Source organism: Varroa jacobsoni, unplaced genomic scaffold (assembly GCF_002532875.2).
Source record: "Varroa jacobsoni isolate VJ856 unplaced genomic scaffold, vjacob_1.0 scaffold_1431, whole genome shotgun sequence".
Taxonomy (NCBI): Eukaryota; Metazoa; Arthropoda; class Arachnida; order Mesostigmata; family Varroidae; genus Varroa; species Varroa jacobsoni.
The window spans coordinates 23,461-31,662 of record NW_019214333.1 but is presented as its reverse complement, the minus strand read 5'-3'; the positions used below and the strand labels follow the sequence as shown (position 1 = coordinate 31,662).

General features: G+C 40.0%; 1 long non-coding RNA gene across 1 annotated transcript in view; it reads left to right on the top strand.

The window, feature by feature from the left end:
* The window catches only part of LOC111270034 (uncharacterized), a 34,792-nt gene that overhangs the window by 5,537 nt on the left and 21,053 nt on the right, over positions 1-8,202 (top strand). Inside the window, exon 2 of the long non-coding RNA XR_002686093.2 lies at positions 1,948-2,219. This is a non-coding gene — a long non-coding RNA (uncharacterized LOC111270034). The remainder of the gene's footprint in view (positions 1-1,947; positions 2,220-8,202) is intronic.

The following is an 8,202-nucleotide window of genomic DNA, read 5'->3' as shown; positions in this document are numbered from 1 at the left end:
CTTTAATAAGGAAATGTTCATGAAGTTTCAATGATCAGCGACTAGTGGCTTCAGTTAGCCATCTCGATGAACGAGCTTCCCAAACTCGCATGGAATTCAAAGCAAATGTCATCAACTCCATCTAGAAGAAAACTCTTTCGTACCTAAGATACGATACATTAATCTAATTAATACACCCCACTTCACATTGATATCGTATGGCACAGGCAGCAAATTAAGGGCGTTAAGGTTCAACCAATGCTAACACACAGTCAGCTTTAAATCTCGTCAAACGTATCAAGGCTCCTTCATTTACCAAATAGTAACAATATAGGGAGAGCTCTTCGTGGGCTAGGTTGTTGAACTACTGCTGGAGCCACCGTCACAGATATCATTTCCCTTAATATCAAACGAACTGCAAAGCGGAATTGCTCTCATATAGTTTGCAGAGCGCCTATTACTAATTTCTTTGCATTACGTTTTCATACTAGTCATTTTAAAAACGGTTTTTTTGTAAGGTGTTTGTATTCTTACGATGAAATGGAGACCATAATGATGAGTAATACAACCAGCTAGAAACAGGTTTATGAAGGTTCAAGTGGCACCTAAAGTTTTGCAGGGTAAAGATTTGTTATACAAAATTCCATCCACGAGTTTTGAACTTGAGATCAGCGTCAAAAGTGACACCTAAATCTTCATAGCCACTTGATCACTTAGAGAAATATTCGCAGTACCGCACTAATATGATTTTATTATTTCTTGCCTAGGATTCACTGAAGTCAATCGCCTCGTGAACGGCCAAAAACGTTTATTGTCTTGTTATGCGCAATAAATTGCACTAGCAAACCCCTTCATTATCCTGTATAGCTATGCGTTTTCTCGTGTACCATAAAGAGCAAAGTAGATTGTTAACCTTTTTTCTTCAATTTTACTTCGTTGTATGTGATTAAGCTAGAATTCGCTAAATGTTTGATTCCCGTTTTACCGATATATTGTTAGCTACCATTGTTCGCGCGCAGATTTTAATTTTTGTGTCGCAGGCTGTTTTCAGGCCCAACGACTAGAGGGCGCCACCAACACTACTCTGCACACATAAGAAGGATTCGCTGTCGGCGAAGCAATATTCAAATTAAAATTTTATTGTGATATTTTTACGGCATAGATAATAATGCCACATTTATAAAAATTGATGGCATATATTAGCTTTAAATTCTGTGCCTGGCTATCGCTTGATTTCGTCTCCCTGTTCATGTTATTCTTTACATTTATTAGAAAATCAACTGCTTGCCCCATTTGGAATCTCGCTCAATACTTGTCCTAGCCAGACTACGGTGATAGCCGCATATGGGGAGTTGTTTGCAAAGAATGCTGTTAGAACGGTTTTAGGTCCTTGTAGCCGACCTAGCCTGTATTCGTTTTCTACGGGATTGTTAAGTTTAGTCCTAAACTAATGACGAATCCAAAGGCGGAGTCAGCAGTACAAGTGTCGAACTTAGCTGTAGGCGCAGCACTGTTTCACTTAACGTTGTCTCAACTTCGGAGAGCTTTCGTTATAATACCTTGGCGATATCTGTAATCTCAGCATTACGTATAGTTCATTGTCGGGTCGATATCGAATATCGTGAGGTGTTTTGCGTCATAAAACAATTGAAAATAGTTGTTACTATTGATGCTGTCTTTGCCCTACTGCAAACACTTGCCTATACGTGACGTAACAAGTAAATCAATATATCAATGGTAAACAGAATGAGTAGAAGAACAGTGGCAATTACATATTTAAACACAAATATGATCCATTATAATGAATTGATTCGCACAAACACGCTCACCATATAATAAATGTACTATATCCTTCCTAAAATGCCCCTACTTCAAGGCGACTGTATTGGTTTTATAACGCTATCTTCGAACGCATGCATTTGAATCATTCAATTAAAAACGACAAGGTCACATCACTGTGTTTTTCAGGTAAGATCGAAATACGTGACTAACGAATCTGTCTGTCTTCCAATGAACTGACAACTATCCGACCCAGCAGGACTCGCGACTCTGAAACCAGGAGGAGGATTCAAATTTTCCGTACAGGAGGGCTATTAGCACATGACCGAAAGTGGAGACGTTCTTGTTTGTCCACGGAGTCGTAATTAGCCGTCCGCGACTGCCCAACGATCGGCGGTATGCAGCAACTCCTCGAGCAGATGAATCTCGCCAAACAGGTGCAAGGCAGCGCCAAACGAAAGGTTAGTAAATCATGCCACGAACAATTCGCTTTTCGGTAAAATCCAAACCACCGATTCTATCATCGACATCACAAATAAAAGAGAGAATTTTCTCTTGTTTATTTTGTATATTGCATCATACATGACTACCTAAATACTCATTGAAAGCTTTGTTGCCCTTTTGAGTAAGCAAGTGAATCTTGCTTGCATGCAGGCCAAGAAAATAAAGTTCTATCGAGAGCATATTATGGAAGAAGTTCAATAACTAACTGGGTAATAAGCACACTCAGTTGGTTCTATATTTGTTTTCGAGGCGCATAATGTCGGCACTACGTGTTCAGTGCCGCTTTTGGATGTCGGTTCTGCTAAATACCCTACAGACCAGTACGGTTCAGTTTACAGTAGTTTGATACAGCTGATCCACTGTATATTTACAGTAGCTGTTTTCTTTTTTAGGGACACAAAGAAGCCACAGAATTTATTTCTGTGGTTACATTATGATCAATACACGTTAGTGCGTCCCAAACTAATCTACTCAGACGGCGATGCTCCTATCAAAGAACCAGACCCGTTTCTAACCGAGTCTGTCAAGTTTGCTAGGGACAACCTAGATGGCGCCACTAGCTTCGTCTTACAATTCAAATACATTCCTCGCTATCGTGAATGCATGACAGGCCGTTGAAGCTCTGTTGTTGTAGATTATACCATTATTCGTGTTCGAGCACTCAGCAACGGGCAGGTTAAACTCTTACGACATTGTCTACCTGTAAAAACTAATGTGACCAGCATAAAAAAAACATACAAACACTGGAGTATTCCAATGCACTGCATAGCTGTCTTAAGCATTCGTACGAACGTTCAGTTTGTTCTGGCATTATAGTTCTCGCCTAAATAATGATTGTCATCTTCCCAACGAACCTTCTCTTTCAATCCTCTGATTAATAGGGTGGATATCATATGATACTCACTAACGTCGTAGTCCTTTTAGGCTAATACGTGATACTCCACTGGCTGTTCTATCAAGGGAAGCATATCAAAAGACGTTTTGACTGCGTCAAGTGTTCTTTGATAGTCAACAAAAGTCGAGATTCAAGTGGATACGGGATATCATCAACACGTTTTCGAACGTGTTTTGACGAACGCGTCTATAATCCGTAATAAAGTACTACGTTCGTCTCAATCTACGGTTAAGATATTGAGTATGCCATATGTCATAAATCGAGGTTCGAGCAGCTTCATATAAAAGAGAATTATGAGACTGAGCTGTATTAGACGGAAACACTGATTCGCATTATCTATTGCACTGGGTATAGTTTGTTTATATATCAATCTCATCCCTTTAGTACAAGTAATGGTTGGTGCATATAATAAAAACTCGCGCATTTAAAATGGAAGCCCTAACTGTGGGAAGGTATAAAATTTAAGGAAGGCCCAAAACATTGGACACACTTTCTTTGCACAGGAACGAATATTTTTGAACAGGAGCTAATTTTGCCGGAGGACAGTAATGTTTATATGCAGGCTAAAGAGCCTTAAGTTTGTCTTGGTTGAACTAGAAGGAACATTTTTTATTCAGTTAAATAATCGCGTTAATTAGTCTTTTTTTGAGCCACATTTAAAATACCAATGGAGACGAACCGCATTTTAGGCAAAACTGGTGATCCTTGGCTTCTAATTTTTTTTAAATCATTGCATTTACGTTGAAATAGAAGACTTTTATTTTACGGGCAAAGATCTGATTGCCTGTGCACAGGTGTAGATTCATTGAGTTGGCATATCCATTCCAGGGAACTTGCCCATAGACTTCAGGACGAAAATTGTTTTTACAGCCAACTTTTAAAAGAAAAACGTTTTGCCTTCTGCGAGTAATCCTTTGATATGTAGTGAAAAAATTGTGACATTAGTCCTTTTTTGTGGAGGGTATTTTCAACATAAACGTGGACGTATTCTATCAAGAATGAATGTAACCCTAAAAATGTACCGGACCTTCAACGGCCAATTTGATTTGGATTCCTAACCCTTTCTTTTGTAATGTTTACGATTTAAGATTTTATTTAGTAAATCATGTATTTTGCTTGTACTTATATAGGTATAGAAGCGTTTACATGAAATAACTCAAAAGTACATCGATTAAAGCATACGTGCTAGGTCATTCCTTAATAAAATTAGGAAGCGGCGCCATCAGTTCAGGGTAAGGCCAGCTTTATAAGCCACATAACGCAGAGATTCCGCCTTTGCCTGTTAAATTTAGACACACGTGGTGGTCGAAGGCGTACGCACCTCATTTTGCGTTTGAAGTCATACGTCTAACACAATGGTCAACGAACAATGCCGGATCTAAAACTTGAAATACTATTTAACTGGAATGCTACCAGCTGTGTGAGCAGAGAAATTCCCAGAATGATTATGATTGCATAGTATTACAGATTGGGATATAGTTCCTATTCGTCTGTTCACTGAGGTATGAGGCAGGGGGCGCTCATTACTATATGGTTGAAGGTGTTCTGAAAGCCTGTAAGTAGTGACTCAATCGATCCTGAGTAACCTGTTCCCCGCGAAAGCAAACGACACCGGTATTGCAGTATTAGGTTTTAATTATCTTATAAACAATGTATTTACATATTGTATTGTATATTGAATATCAGTTTGAAAAGGCATTGGTTGAAGGCACTTCAAGGCACGGGCTATTCTGTCATGCTCCCTGACTTCAAACAAATATGATCAAAGCTATCAAATTAGATCTCTTTTTCTTTAAAAAGCATTGATTGTTCTTAAGAGCACTCTCTGAGCCCTAAAGCCCTAGCTCACCTAAAGAATGTTACGGGAAAAAAGAAAAATGCCTGACATCACGGCAAACAAAAAAAGTACCCTAGGATTTCTTGCTTGAGTTTGGGTTATGTATGTATATCTCGTAATTTTTTGAGACTTAAGCATCTCGAAAAACACTCTGATAATTAACGGCAACAAAAAACATGTGTCAATCAACATATGTGATAAACATTAAGTACAATAACTGGTTCGTCTGGTCACAAACAGGCTTGTTCATGCAGTAATGTTTATTTTGTATCAGTCATGTACTATAATAAATTAAATTCATTTCCGAATAGTGAATTGTGGTGCTACCGAAATTATCTCCTTGTGAAAAGTTTGCCCAAATGCGCATTTGAAGCCCTGGCTTGACGAGCGGCGTACTTCGTTTCCATAGCAGCATCAGTGGAAAGCTGTTTCCTACGCTTCATTGTCCTCTCTAAAATATTAGAACAATATGGGAACGATGCGTTTGGTTTATGTCCACGCTCGCTAGGCCTGGTCGTCTGTACCGCACTCGAAAACATTGCCCTTTGCGCCTGCCTGTCTGCCAAGCCCCACTACATCTCTTCTGTTGGGTAACGGCATCCGCACGCCCCCTAGACTGCATATAAATCCACTGTTGCTGGGCTGTTGAAATGTCTCGGAGAGGCATTGCCTACTAGTAGGAACTTGTCCCCCTAAAGTGGGACGTAGAGTGGACTGAATTTTCGCGGCGTTTCGTTGCTGTGCTACTGCCTTAACTAACGGCGCAAAGCAGTGCTAACTTCCTGAGTAGAACATTGCTTGTGGCTGCTTCTGCTCCACGCGATCGTCAACTGTACGACGCTTCAGTTGACAGCGGCTGAAGGCAAGCGCAGAGAACAACGCGCCTAAATCCTGAGTAAATCCTGATGGGAATGTCCAAGTAAGGAACTGGTTACTTTTGCGCACCGCATTTGCTGCGAATGGTTTGTAGCCCAGTGTAGCTCAACGCAGCGATGGCCTCGTTCGAAACGTTGGACATACATGCTGACTATACGTATAGTGCGAAAAGGGATGAAAACAACATTCAAGTGTGTCAGTGTGTGTGTGTGTGTGTGTGTGTGTGTGTGTGCGTGTGTGTGTGTGTGTGTGTGTGTGAGAGAGAGAGAGAGAGAGAGCGAGAGAAAAACGGTTGTGATAGCCAGTCGCCGAGTTTATGCAGAACATTTCCCCAGTCAACAATGCGCCCCCTCGACAGCCAATTCCGTGCCCTTTTTGGGGAACTGGCAATTGCTTCTCACCCGCGAGTAGTAGTGCTACCACAGTGGATACTGGTAAGGGATGATCAGACCCAGCCTTTTAACTGCTCCCCCTTTCTCGTGGCCGAAGGCTCCGATGTGACTAGCAAGCTCTGGGTATCCTCATCAGTTGCAGGCGTGACGGACTGCGGCCGTATCAACTAACAAAGAAGCCTGCGCTCAGAGCACGCTACTGTTTGAGTCGTTGCGCCACCAGTTGTCTCAACATCCAGGATCACTTAAGCTATTTGTTCCTCGCCCCTTCACGTACCAACAACAAATACCAGCCAACGAAACTAGTACGTCTTTGTCCTTTTCGTAAAGTCTGTAGTCGTCCCATACATCTCCTTCCGCCGCTTTATACACTTCTCGCAAAAAAATCAATGATGTTAAATGACAACGTATAGGCATAGATAACAACTACAGTAACACATCTATACACAACTACTTATATATACTCGTATATATATATATATATGTTAGTATGAGTATATGGAATTATGTTACATGATCAGCCCCGCAAAAACCTAGCATCTTCAAACTGTCTTTGACGGCAGGGATATTTACAAGATAATCGAAGGAGTAATGGAGGGAGATAACATGCGACCTTAGCTTCCTATTGAGGGGCTCGTTCACTATTATTAAAAGATGGCTAGTTGACTCGCTTACAAATATCTATATTATATAGAATTTGTTTGTGTTGAATACGAGAATGTGTCACGGATGAAGGGTTAAATAAATCTCAAATAAGTATAGCCAACTGTAATTGATTGTTGAGGACTACGCACACATTATATGTACATATATATATAGGAAAGCATATCGAGATGTGTGACGTTCAATAGAGCTAAAATAGAAAAAAAAAAAAAAGCTGTGATTTTGGTTAGAAGGAAGTATGCTTTTTAATAGTTCACTGTAAGATAGGCGGGCAGTAGACTGATTTGTTTACCATAGCTGGAGACACAGTTCCGCTTCACGATGTGAGCTCGGCTTTCGAACGGTTGAAGTACTGCCACGTCTCCGTGTGTTGTTTTCTTCGAAAAGTGTGGAAAAAGAGTAACGATGTGCGTATCGTTTCCCAAGGTCAGCTCGACCATACTAAAAACCTATACGATCATTAAATTTGGATGATGTAGCGCACACACGTTGACAATATTGTTTTGCTCAAACGATACATTGTGCCAATGAAGAAATTCAAACATGTTTTAATCACTACCAATAACATGTGTTATTGCTGTATTACAATAACACGTATTGCAGCAAATGGTAAAATACGATGCCTTAATCGAGCTTGACATATATATGTCTACGTATACCGAGTTGTACTCTAAGCTCTTATTCTGCAAGATGTACATCAACTTCTCTGTATATGCTCGAAGTCCTATGAGCCTTATAGCCCCTGCCTCAACTCCCAAGGCTGCTATAAGATATGATTGAATATTATGAATTTAGAACAATTTAGTTTGCTTTCGGTTTGCCTTAGGTTGTAACTTCTTTCTTCTTTAACATTAAACAGATTTTCGATGAAATACGGGAAGACCTCATCTGTCCTATACGGTTCCACATTTTAAAATTTGATCAGAGAAGAAACCCAGTAACGCAAACTTTCTGTCCCGTGTGTATATGAAAAAACTGTTAGAATTAAAATGGTAAATGTATAGTCCTGTTGTAGGAAAGCACATTGGCCCATAGGGACTCTGTCCCGTATAGCTTTATCTCCCTTTATATGTATAAGGATATTCTAGGTTAGGGTCGCCGCACGTTCCGCCAACGACACATACTACACAATATATGTAAATGAATAAAATTAATTTGTTTTTTTTTTTTTGTAAATATGTAGTCTTCATATCTAGAGAAGATAGGGTAAAACACACAGTGCGCTTTCGTAAATCTTGTTCGTACGTTATATGATGATTTGTGCTCTAGAACGTATC